Raw genomic sequence first — 13,830 nt, 5'->3', positions numbered from 1 at the left:
ATCTGGTTTTTCTCAACCTTGGCGATTTTAAGTTGGATGGACTTCAACTCCCATATCCCCCAGCCATCCATTTATTTATTTACAATAGTACTGAGAAAAGTGACTTTCACCTGTCCATGTACTTATGACCATTGCAGCATCCCCAAAGTCACATGATCAAAATTCGGGCAGTCGGAAACAGGCCTGTAATCATGACAGTCATCCCAGGGTCATGCGGTCCCCATATGCGACCTTCCCAGTCGGTTTACCCAAGGAAAGTCAATGTGGAAAGCCAGATTCACTTAATGACTGTGTGATCCATTTAGCAACTGCAATGATTCGCTTAATAACCATGGCAAAAAGTACAGGGGTGAGTCCACTTAAAAAGTGTTGCCTTGCTTAACAGTATGGAAATTCTGGTGTCAATTAGTCCAGAAATATAGGAAATGCTCAGAATGAAATCTGATTTGTCAAGCTTCCACCAGCAAAGGCGGAAGGTGTGTGATTTTTAACATCTTTTCTTTTCTTTTTTTCTTTCTTTTTGATTGGGGTGTTGATGGCTGGCTGTTAAGTTGTTGGCTGTTGTTTCCTTGTGCTCCCAAGCCCTCTGCCTTCTAAGTACCTGATAAACTGGTAATAAATCAGCATTCCTGTTGTCAGGCCCGTTTCCCACACTTCAATCATTTCCCCGGCTGTTTTTGTACCTGCTCAGCCAACAATCTTAGTAGTCGTGAAAATGAATGTACTGTATTTTTCGGAGTATAAGACGCACCTTTTTCCCCCCTAAAAGGGGGTGAAAATTTGGGTACGTTTTATACGCCGAATGTAGCCCCGCCCACCCATTGGCCTCCACCCTTTGGTCTCTGCCTCCCCGCAATTTACCTCCTTTCAGCAAGCAGCAAGAAGAAACAGCTCGTTTCAGCTTCAGCACAGCTTGATTAGCACAAATTGATTGTCGGTTTGGATCGGCCTCCCGACTCTCAGCTGTTTCAGGCTGCAGGGACTGCCATGGCCTATTGCTGCGATGGCTTCTGCTGCTTGCTGCAAGGAGGTGAATTGCTGGGAGGCAGATTTATTTTTCTTGTGCTCTTCAAGCTATACTGAAAATGAAAGTAAAGCAGGCTGTTTGCTGCAAAGAGGCAAAATTGCTGGGAGGCAGATTTCTTTTTTTTGTTTTCCTCACCAAAAAGATTGGTACGTCTTATAATTGAAGGCATTTTATACTCCGAAAAATACGGCATGTCCTTGTTTTGAGCAGCTGTGGACTTGGTAGCCCAAGGAAATAACAGTTAACGACTTAATAGCTGGCCATCAACACCCCAATCAGCAATTGAAAAGTTATAGGCAATCAGGCACCACATAAATATTACACAAATAATATGAATAACCCAAAGGTAACAGAAGATCCCTCAGGATGTGCTCCAGCACAATTCTGAAAGCTCATAAGACAAAACTTTTCATCTTGATGAACGACCCAAATTGGATCCTGCAACAGTATCCTGGGACATGTATATTTGCTTCCATTCATTTCATATACATACATACATACATGCATGTAGTCCTCAATTTACAACAATTCATTTAGTGACCGCTGAAAGTTACAACGGCACTGAAAAAAGAGACTTATGACTATTTTTTCACACTTACAACTGTTGCATCCATCCCCATGGTCTCGCGATCAAAATTCAGACACCTGGCAAGTGACTCATATATATGACAGTTGCAATGCCCCGGGGTCATGTGATCCCCTTTCACGACCTTCTGACAAGCAAAGTCAATGCAGAAGCCGGATTCGCTTAACAACCATGTGACTAACTTAACAACTGCAGTGATTCACTTAACAACTGTGGTAAAGAAAGGTAGTAAAATGGGGCAAAACTCACTTAACAAATGCTTCACTTAGCCACCGATATTTTGGGCTCAGTTGTGGTCTTACACACTATACACACAGGGATAGATAGATACATAGATAGATAGATAGATAGATAGATAGATAGATAGATAGATAGATATAGCTAAGAGAGAGAGATGATAGATAGATAGATGATAGATAGATAGATAGATAGATAGATAGATAGATAGATAGATAGATAGATAGATATGATAGAGAGATAGAGATGATAGATAGAGATGATAGATATAGATAGATAGATAGATAGATAGATAGATAGATAGATAGACAGATAATAGATATATATATATATAGAGAGAGAGAGATGATAGATAGATATAGATGATAGATAGGGAGATGATAGATAGATGATAGATAGATAGATAGATAGAGATGGATAGATAGATAGACAGACAGACAAATGATAGAGACAGAGATAGAGAGATAGATTGATAGAGAGATAGAGATATAGATGATAGATAGATAGATAGATAGATAGATGATAGAGGTATAGATAGATTGAGAGAGAAAGAGAGAAAAATAGATGATAGGTGATAGACAGACAGGCAGACAGACAGACAGACAGACAGACAGATAGATAGACAGATAGATATAGATGATAGAAATAGAGATAGAGATGTTTTGCTGTCATTTTGTATGTATGGCCTTGTTTAGACAGAAAAATTACAATAAAGGATATCTTAATCTTAATATTTTAGTAATTTCCTCCCTGTTATTTTCTCTCAAGTGATTTGTGTTTTAAATTTTTTTTTTAGAAAAAGGTATATATTTTAAGTTTTTTTGAATAAAATTAAAAATGGAAATCATAATTCTTTGCATCGCACTGATGAAATCCTTCCAGTTTTCAAAATATTCTAAAAAAATAAATAAAAATAAAAACTTCTCTCAGTGGACCTAAATCGGCTTAATTTTATTTCCTCACGTGATTATAAAGATGGACATTTATAGAGATGGACATTTATAGAGATGGACAGGGTTTGTCTGGAAGCTTGCAATGAAATTCAAAATGGAAAAACGATTTAGAAATTTATCCAAAGTCACTGCCAAAATCCATCCAAGGAGAAAGCTTTAATTGATTGGATAATTAAATTAAAAATCTCCTTCTCTTGGCTTTAAAAAGTCTTCAGTTTAGGCTCTGGCATGATGTCAGAGTTCCTCCTAATTCTCTCCTCAGAGGTCGTTTAAAAGTAAGAATATTTCAAAACAAAATTAGTTATTGCAGTGGATGGACTTACAATTGGATTTGGACAAAATTGGCCATGCTTTAAAGACAATGATGTTTTTATCACAGCTCTTCGAAACAAGAACAAGGGGGGAAAATTAGATGCCAGAATGATATGGCTGAAGCTGAAATACTTCGATCCGGATACAGAGAGTCCTTGATTTATAACAATTCATTTAGTGTCCTTCGAAATTACAACAGCATTGAAAAAAAATGACTTATGACTGTTATTTCACTTACAACCGCTGCAGCCTCCTTATAGTCATACAGTTAAAATTCAGGCTCTTGGCAACTGACTCATATTTATGACGGTTGTAGTGTCCCAGGGTTACGTGATCCCCTTTTATGACCTTCTGACAAGCATAGTCAATACTAACACTTATCAACAGTGTTAGTAACTTAACACTGGCAGTGATTATCTAGCAACTGTGGCCACAATATCATAGAATGGGGCAAAATCAGTGGTGGGATTCAGCCAGTTCAGGCAAACCAGTTGTTAAATTACTGGGTGGCCCCGTCCGGCCCCTTCCAGGAGTCCCCACGTGCCCCATTTTGGCTCCCAAGTAAGTGCAGGGAGGCCTACTACGTCCAAAACGGGGCATGGGGGTGGGGTGGGGGTAGCATAGCCCCCCCATGGCCCATTTTTGCTCCCAGGAGGCTGCAGGGAGGCCTACTAAGCCCAAAACGGGGCAGGGGGTGGGTGTGGCACGGCCCCCCGGTGGCCCATTTTTGCTCCCAGGAGGCTGCAGGGAGGCCTACTAAGCCCAAAACGGGGCATGGGGGTGTGTGGCACGGCCCCCCCCCGTGGCCCATTTTTGCTCCCAGGAGGCTGCAGGGAGGCCTACTAAGCCCAAAACGGGGCAGGGGGTGGGTGTGGCACGGCCCCCCGGTGGCCCATTTTTGCTCCCAGGAGGCTGCAGGGAGGCCTACTAAGCCCAAAACGGGGCATGGGGGTGTGTGGCACGGCCCCCCCCCGTGGCCCATTTTTGCTCCCAGGAGGCTGCAGGGAGGCCTACTAAGCCCAAAACGGGGCAGGGGGTGGGTGTGGCACGGCCCCCCGGTGGCCCATTTTTGCTCCCAGGAGGCTGCAGGGAGGCCTACTAAGCCCAAAACGGGGCATGGGGGTGTGTGGCACGCCCCCCCCCCCCGTGGCCCATTTTTGCTCCCAGGAGGCTGCAGGGAGGCCTACTAAGCCCAAAACGGGGCACAAGGGTATGTGACACGGGTCCCTCGTGGCCCATTTTTGCTCTCATGGGGGTGCAGGAGGCCAAGTGCTGCCTGTCATACCCCCTGGCCACGCCCACCATGGCCACGCCCACCCAGCTGGTCATTAGGGCAGAGAACTGGTTGTTAAATTATTTGAATCCCACCACTGGGCAAAACTCACTTAACAACTCTCTCAATTGTGATTGCACAGTGAGGACTACCTGTAATTATTGGAAGTCTCCTGTCTAAAACGAAGTCAATCACGTATTTTACCTTCTCAATAAGCTTCCAACTGTCGGTCTGTCATCCTTTCACAAAGAAATGGGAGTACATCAAAACTGTCCTGAAATGATTTACAGGTCGTTCTTAACTTATGACCACAAGTGCGCCCCAAATTATTGTTGCTAAGTGAGACATTTGCCTAGTTGAGTTTTGCCCCATTTTACGACCTTTCCTGCCACAGTTGTTAAGTGAATCACTTCAGTTATTAAGTGAGGAACATGGTTGTTAAGTGAATCTGGCTTCCCCCTTAACTTTACTTTGCAAAGGGGATCAAAGAATCCCAAGGACACTGCAACCGTCATAAGTACATGCCAGTTGGCCAAGCATCTGAGTTTTGATTATCTGACCACGGACAAAGATTGTAATTGTGAAAATCCTGGTCATAAGTCTCTTTTATTCGGTGTGGTAACTTCGAGAGTCCCTCAAGGGATGGTCGTAAATCAGGGACTACCTGCAACAGGGAAAATGTATGGTCCTTCCAGAAAGGAATGGGAAGAAGCAAAATTATTCAGAAAAAGAATTACGTCTGCCATCTGTAAGACAGGAAAAGGCAGCCCAACGAATTCCACTTCATAAAAAGACAAATGTTTCAGGACGAAACATATTTTCAGACTTGGAAGATTGATATGGGTCTTCTTGGAGTCACTAATTCAACACTTCCAACAATACACAATCCGCTAAACCCGGATCTTTTCTTTTCTTTGAAAACACCCACTGGTGTTTGAGCAATCTGCCACATTTCGCACAATTTCTATAAACTAGCATCCTTCCGAGGTTTGTTGAGGCTCAAATTCTCCACAGCCAAATTCTGGCCTCTTTATTTATGCTTGGCAGTGGTTGACATGCGTCTGGATAATCTATGTTAGATTGTGTTAAGCAGGCTCTGTGCCTGTCAGTATGTCATCAAGGAACACAAGTGGTTAGCGCTGAAGGATGGTCGGAAAATCCTTCAGAATAACAGAAGAGACCTTGGAGCAGTGGTGGGTTTCAAATTTTTTTACTACCAGTTCTGTGGGTGTGGCTTGGTGGGTGTAGCAGGGGAAGGATAGTGTAAAATCTCCATTCCCACCCCACTCCAGGGGAAGGATACTGTAAAGTCTCCATTCCCACCCCACTCCAGGGGAAGGATACTGTAAAATCCCCATTTCCACCCCACTCCAGGGGAAGGATACTGTAAAATCCCCATTTCCACCCCACTCCAGGGGAAGGATACTGTTAAATCTCCATTCCCACCCCACTCCAGGGAAAGGATATTGTAAAATCTCCATTCCCACCCCACTCCAGGAAAAGGATACTGTAAAATCCCCATTCCCACCCCACTCCAGGGAAAGGATACTGTAAAATCTCCATTCCCACCCCACTCCAGGGGAAGGATACTGTAAAGTCTCCATTCCCACCCCGCTCCAGGGGAAGGATACTGTAAAGTCTCCATTCCCACCCCACTCCAGGGGAAGGATACTGTAAAATCTCCATTCCCACCCCACTCCAGGGGAAGGATACTGTAAAATCCCCATTTCCTCCCAATCAGCTGGGACTCGGGAGGCAGAGAATAGATGGGGGCGCGGCCAGTCAAAATTTTTACTACCGGTACTCCGAACTACTCAAAATTTCCGCTACCGGTTCTCCAGAACTGGTCAGAACCTGCTGAAACCCACCTCTGCCTTGGAGGTCTTCTGATCCAACCCCCGAGGTTGAATCAGGAGACCCCTATCCCATTTCAGACAAACGGCTGACCAGTCTCTTCTTAAAACCTTCCAGAAGGGTTGTGAGGAGCTCCCACAATTTCTGAAGACAAGCAAGTTCCACCGATTAATTGTTCTCACTGTTTGGAAATATCTCCTTAGTTCTATAACGTAAATCAGCAATAAGTCTTCCAAAGGATTTCTTGACTGTAAGCTGAATTCATAGTTTTAGAATGGGGTGATTGGAGCTATCTGAGCTTGATGGATTTCTTGCAGAAGTTTCATGACCAAATTAGGTATTGACTGCAGTGTCCTGGGGTCACATGGTCCTCCTTTGAGACCTTCTGACAAGCAAAGTCAATGGGGAAGCTAGATTCACTTAACCACCATGTGACTGACTTAACAACCAGAGTGATCCAACTTAAAAACCGTGGCAAGAAAGGATGTAAAAACGAGGCAAAATTCACTTTCGCTTAGCAACAGAAATTCGGCGGTGGGTTCAGCTGTGGCCGTCAAGGACCACCTATATTCTGTATTCTAACAAGTTTCTCTAAAAGAAGGGAAATATTAAAATGTCTGATCCCGCCATTAAACACATCACCGTGAGCAAATCGTTGGAAAAACGTAGAACGAAGGAGAAATTTTCTGACAATTAGAACAATTAGTCAGTGGAACTCCTTGCCACCAGAAGTTGTGGGTGCTCCATCGCTGCAGGTTTTCAAGAAGAGATTGGACAGCCATTTGTTGGAAATGGTGTAGGGTTTCCTGCCTGGGCAGAGGGTTGGACTAGAAGACCTCAAAGGCCCCTTCCAACTTTGTTATTCTGTAATTCTATTTAAAAAAAAAATCCAACTCTTCTAAAGTAGCTTTTGTCACAATTGGCATCTTGGCCTTTTTGGATACATAATATAGTCCTGGATTTATGACAGGGGTGAAATCTAGCAGGTTCTGACAGGTTTTGGAGAACCGGTAGTGGAAATTTTGAGTAGTTCAGAGAACCGGCACATAACACCTCTGGTTGGCCCCAGAGTGGGGTGGGAACGGGGATTTTGCAGTAACCTTCCCCTGGAGTGGGGTGGGAATGGAGATTTTGCAGTATCCTTCCCCTGCCACCCCTACCAAGCCACACTACGCCCACCAAGCCACGCCCACAGAACCGGTAGTAAAAAAATTTGGATTTCACCACTGATTTATGACCATAATGGAGTATGTGCATTACGGTCATAAGTCATGAGACGATGGCTCTCAGGACTGACACAATGCAATGACTTTTTTTTTTTTGCAGCGGTTCAACTCATTTAACAACTGCCTTGCTTAACAACGAAAATTCTGGTCCCAGTTCTGGTCGTAAGTCGAGGACTACCTGCAGTTGATTAAATTCCTCTGCCTAATCCTGATTAGCAATACATCAGTTTAACGGGACTCGATCATGTGCAGACTTGATCTTTCGGGCCTGACAATCCCCTATTTTATCTGACTCTAATTAACCCCCTCGCTTTGCAAAGATGGTGGGCGCGAAATCCATTTGCAACCAGGTTCTCTTTCTAATTAGCCAGAGTAGCGGAAGGTTGCAGAGACACTTCAAGCCAGAAGAATGGAGCAGGATTCGGAAACGTGGGCGTTCGGAGAGCGAATTCCAAATATAGCTGGCAAACGGGAAATTGGCAGCAGATACTTCTCTGGCCCGTTAACCGGTCGAAGGTTAGGAAATGAGCAGATATAAGGGAGAGGATTGGGGCAAAAATCTTGCCCGCCTTCCATTTTTCTCCCCCCTAAATAATCCTATTTGTGGTTTTGCTAGCTGAGGATTTAGTCAGCCAGCTTACCGAACAGGTAGCAAAATTCCATCAGGCTGCTTAGGACAACTCCATCACTGGAGGGTTTGAGAAGAGAGTAAACAACCATTTGCCTTAAAGTGGTATAAGGCAGAAGTGGGTTCAGCAGGTTCTGACCAGTTCTGGAGAACCGGTAGCGGAAATTTTGAGTAGTTCGGAGAACTGGTAGTAAAAATTTTGACTGCCCCCGCCCCCATCTATTCTCTGCCTCCCAAGTCCCAGCTGATCGGGAGGGAATGGGGATTTTGCAGTCACCTTCCCCTGGATTGGGGAGGGAATGGAGATTTTACAGTATCCTTCCCCTGCCACGCCCACCAAGCCATGCCACACCCACAGAACAGATAGTAAAAATTCTGACTGGCCCCGCCCCCATCTATTCTTTGCCTCCCAAGTCCCAGTTGATTGGGAGGAAATGGGGATTTTGCAATATCCTTCCCCTGGATTGGGGAGGGAATGGAGATTTTACAGTCTCCTTCCCCTGCCATGCCCACAAGCCACGCCCACCAAGCCATGCCACACCCACCAAACCACACGCATAGAACCGGTAGTAAAAAAAATTTGAAACCCTCCACTGATATATAGGGTATTCTATTGGGGTTGGACTAGAAGACCTCCAAGGTCCCATCCAATTTTGCTATTCTACTATTCTGCTATTCTGTTCTTTTCTCCTGAACCTTAACATAAAATCAAGAGAGGAAGAAAATCAACTCGCTTGAGCTGAGATGCTGGAGAAAAGATCCTGCATATTCCTTGGGTAGTAAAGCAACTTATATTTGGCTAACAAGCAAGCACCAGAGGACATTAACACCAGACATGTCACCGGAAGGCAAAAAAAAACAAAAAAAACCCTGCATCTCACGGATTTTGACCATGACATGCAAGAGAAATTATGAGAGAAAGCAATTACGTTGGGAAGAGTCAGTGGAAAAAGGAAACCAGGCTGCCAAAGAACACGGTGACTGGACATCGTCAAAGCTGACACCAGCCACAGCATAGCAAAATATCAGAGTTGGGAGGGACCTTTGAGGTCTTCTAGTCCACCCCCCGGTCAAGCAGGAGAGTCTGCACCATTCCAGACAAGGGGCTTGTCCAGTCTCTTAAAAGCCTTTCAAAGTTACAATGGCACTGAAAAGACGGATTTATGACCATTTTTTTCACACTTTCGACCGTGGCACACTCCTCACGCTCACGTGATTGACATTCAGGCACGGGGCAACTGACTCATATTTATGACGGTGGGTCACGTGATTCCCTTTTGCGACCTTCTGACGAACAAAGTCAATGGAGAAGCCAGATTCACTTAACAACCTATGTGTGACTATCTTAATAAGAGCAGTGATCCACTTAGCCACTGCGGTAGGAAAAGTTGTTCAATGGGGCAAAATTCATTTAACAACTGTCTCATTTAGCAACATAAATTTTGGGCTCAATTGTGGTTGTAAGTCATAGGTCCAGCTTCTAATGAAACATCTAAATCAAGGGTCCTCAAACTACGGCCCCTGGGCCGGATACATACAATGAACGTTTGTGTTGCTGCAGAGAGTCTCTCTCTTCGGGGTCTTTTTGTGCGGGTCGGAAAGGGGCAGAAATTCTGACTTGGGGTCTGTTTAAGCTTCCTGGTGTGGGGCTTTGGGCGAAGGATGGAGGGAAGCGCTGCTGGTGGCGAAGAGCCGGAGGCCCTTGTTCCAGTGGGATTGCATCATGGCCTGGAACTGGCTGACCATCTCAGCCTCCAGGCGCCGGTACCTGGCCTTGCACTCCTGCAGGTCTTCCCTCTGTATGGAAAGCCTATGCTCCTAGTCCTCAGTGAGGTGCTTCTGCTGAGCCACCTTCTCGGTCAGATCCAATTTGAACTGAGCTGTTTTGCCAACTCTTTCTCGTAGTGGCTGCTTAGCTCCAGCAACTGCTTCCTGTTGGGGTCCTAAAGAGCCCGGGTGGGCAGACGAGGAGTAGCGAGTCGAGGCTGGCAAGGTGCCCCTCGACGTGAGTGACATCGAGTTGGCCACGCCCACCCAGTCACACGCCCACCTTGCCAGCCAGTCATTAGGCAGATCATATTAGTGGTCCATGGCAGTGGTGGCTTTCAAAATTTTTTACTACCGGTTCTGTGAGTGTGGCTTGGTGGGCGTGGCAAGGGAAGGATACTGCAAAATCCCCATTTCTTCCCAATCAGTTTTTTTTTTAAAATATGATTTATATGCTGCCCTTCTCCGGAGACTCAGGGTGTCTTACAATGCGTTAAGCAATAGCCTTCATACTTTTGTATATTTATACAAAGTCAGCTTATTGCCCCCACAAACTGGGTCCTCAATTTACCCACCTTAGAAAGGATGGAAGGCTGAGTCAACCTTGAGCCTGGCGAGATTCGAACTTACTAATTGCAGACAGCTGGAGTTAAATTACAATGCATTAGTCTGCTGAGCTATCCAGGCTCTACCAAGTTGAGACTTGGGAGGCAGAGTATAGATGGGGTGGGGGGGCCAGTCAGAATTTTTACTACCGGTTCTCTGAACTACTCAAAATTTCTGCTACCATTTCTCCAGAACGGGTCAGAACCTGCTGAAATCCACCTCTGGTCCGTGGGATTTAAAATTATGAATTTAGTGGTCCCTTAGATCCGAAAGGTTGGAGACCCCTGCTTTGGTGAATAGCTTGACTCCCTCTTCTTTGTGGCAGCCCCTCAAATACTGGAAGGCTGTTATCGTGTCACCCCTAATCTTTCTCTTCGTTAGCCTACTAGAGCCCTAGACATATCCAATTCTTGCAACCATTTTTCATATGCTTTAGCCTCCAGTCCTCTCATTTTCTTTGTAGCTGTATTTGAAAGTTTACTGAGAAACATTTTAAAAAAAGGCTTGGAGCAAATCTGAGATTGACCAATTTGCTCATCCTTATTGCTGGAGGTGGAAACTTACTGATTCGCAGCCAGATGCTAAACTACTACCCTGTTTTAAGCTAGCATTAAAGCTTCTTCCAAGCCTGTATTTACCTCACTGTTTCCTGCCACTCTCTCATTACCGCCCCAAATTCTGCTTGCACCTTTTTGAAGACGTAATTATCACCCTAATCACCATCAAGGAGGATCTGTTTATTTCAATTTCAAAGAGGTGCAAAGATCTCAGCAAGGTGAGTTGCCCCACAGAGGCAAGATGAGGGGCCCCCTTAAAAAAATAACAGGTAGCCCTTGACTTCGCACCATCTGTTTAGTGACCAGGTTACAAGCGCACAGAACAAATTGACTTCTGGCTGTTTTTCACACTTAACAACTGTTGCAGCATCCGTGATCAGAATTTGGATGCTTGTCAAGTGGTTCCTATTTATGACGGTCACGGGGGGGGGGGTTTGTCACGTGATCCCCTTTGGCAATCTTCTGTCTATGAGGAAGCAGCCCTGTTGCTAGTTAAACAACCTCAGTGATTCACTTAACGACTGGTCGTAAAATGGGGCAAAACTCACTGGCTTAGCAACAGAAATTTTGGGCTCCATTATGGTCGTAAGTCGAGGGTTACTAATAAGAAATCACTTTATATTCAGTTCAAACATACTGAGCTCTAAATTTCTGGGGGGATTCATCCCTTCCTAGAGTTCATTTATAAAAAAAAAAACTTCATTAGCGATCCGTGAAATGGTTCAAAATTTTGAGGACAAGATTTGGAACATTAAATAATCATGTCTATTAACTGAACTGGCACTGAAATGAGCTCCATTTATTTGACGGAATCACTTTTTGAACCCGAAAAGTTTTGGGCATGGAACTAAAGTATCTCTGAGAGCCAATTTGGTCTAGTAGTGAAGATGCTGGTTTAGGAACCAGGAGAGGGTGAGTTCTAGTCAGGGATTGAAATGCTACCGGTTTGGGGGAACCGGTATTTCCGACGATCAGCTGTGCCGACGATCAGCTGTGCTTTCTAGGGAATCTAAATCACGCGGCACAGCTGTTCCCCCTCCTCGCTGTTCTACTTACCTTAGAAAAGGCTTCTTAAACCTCCTTTTTCAGCGCTGTGCGGTAGCGCCTGTGGTGTGTATGCACGCATTTGATGTGCACTGCGTGTAGCAAACCGGTAGCAAAGCAAACCGGTAGAAGACTTTGGAGCATTTCACCCTTGGTTCTAGTCCTGCCTTAAGTGCGAAAGCTAAGTGGGTGACTTTGATCCAATCACTAGGAGACAGTGAGTTATAGTTCCATATTAGATGCGAAAGCTAGCTGTGTGACTTTAGGCTAATCGCCACGAGACAGTGAGTTCTAGGAGACGTTAGACGCAAAAACTGGCTGGGTGACTTTGGCCCAATCACTGAGAGATGGTGAGTTCTAGCCCCACCTTAGGCATGAAAGCCAGCTGGGTGACTTTGGGCCGATCACCAGGAGATGATGAGTTCTAGTCCTGCCTTAGGCATGAAAGCTGGCTGGGTGACTTTTGCCCAATCACTAGGAGACAGTGAGTTCTAGTCTCACCTTAGACATCAAAGCCAGTTTAGGTGACTTTGGGCCGATCACTAGGAGATGGTGAGTTCTAGTCCCACCTCAGGCATGAAAGCCGACTGGGTGACTCTTTTCAGCTCATCCCACCTCACAGGATTGTTTTCGTGAGGAAAATAGGAGGAAGAAGAAGTATTATTATGTTCACCCCCTTGCTTTATTTGTAACGAATAATAGAGGCAGAATTAAAAAAAACCGAATAAATAAGTAGTTGGGGTATCAGTCTGACGGAGAAAGCGCCTTCTTAAATTCTCACTTCCTGAGTGGGGCTTCCTTGCAGGCAGATGGCTTGGAAGATTCAGGGGGGAGAGGTGAGGGCTTCCTTTTTGGGCAATATATATATATATATAGAGAGAGAGAGAGCGGCTGGGAAGGCAACTGCAGCCCAGCCACCGAATCTGCTTCAAATCACCAAATTCTGTTAAATGTCAACAGCATTCGGGTTATTTTAAAAGGAAGATAACAGAGCCCTTGGAAGAAACCCAAGCCTTTATTTTCTTTTGCAGAAGATGAGTCTTTTCTGCAGGAAGTAGAAACGGTGGAGACCTTCTCAGTGGGCCAGGAAAACACTGGGGAAATTGAGCAGGCAGAAAATTGCTCATTTGGACGGCAACGGAGGCTGTGAGTAACCGTCCAATTTCACAATATTTCTCTCTCTCTCACTCACTCTCTCCCTCCCTCAATCTCTCTCTCTCTCTCTCCCCCCCTTGACTGACTGTCTGTCTGTCTGTCTCTCTTTCTCTCATATATGTGTTCATTAATTCTCTATTTCTCCCATTATTAGCTCTAGTATCTCTCCCCGTCCTTCCTCATTTGTCTGTCTGTCTGTCCATCCATCTATCTATCCATTCCTCCATCCACAGTTCCACACATCTACCTACCAAACTATTGTTCTCCCTGTTTCTATGTCTATCTCTGTTCCCTATTCCAACTATCATCTTTTCTTTCTTTCTTTCTTTTTCTTTCTTTCTTTTTCTTTCTTTCTTTCTTCCTTTCTTTTTTCTTCCTTCTATTTTTCTATCTCTTTCTTTTCCTTCATTCAATCTTCCTTGCTTGCTTGCTTCTTTCTCTCTCTCTCTTGCTTTCTTTATTTCTTTCATCCATCCATCCATCCACCCATCCATACCTACCTACCTACCTATCTACTTATCTATCTATCTATCTATCTATCTATCTATCTATCTATCTATCTATCATCTCCCCATTCATCCTCATCTATCTATCTACCTGTCCAT

General features: G+C 44.6%; 1 protein-coding gene across 12 annotated transcripts in view; it reads right to left on the bottom strand.

Annotated features, from left to right (window-relative positions):
- Window positions 1–13,830, bottom strand: part of ADCYAP1R1 (ADCYAP receptor type I) — a 108,307-nt gene that overhangs the window by 62,866 nt on the left and 31,611 nt on the right. The window lies entirely within an intron of this gene.

Source organism: Pantherophis guttatus, chromosome 4, assembly GCF_059756535.1.
Source record: "Pantherophis guttatus breed Tessera chromosome 4, ASM5975653v1, whole genome shotgun sequence".
NCBI lineage: Eukaryota > Metazoa > Chordata > Lepidosauria > Squamata > Colubridae > Pantherophis > Pantherophis guttatus.
The sequence above is the reverse complement of the archived record's forward strand: the minus strand, read 5'-3'. Positions and strand labels throughout refer to the sequence as shown.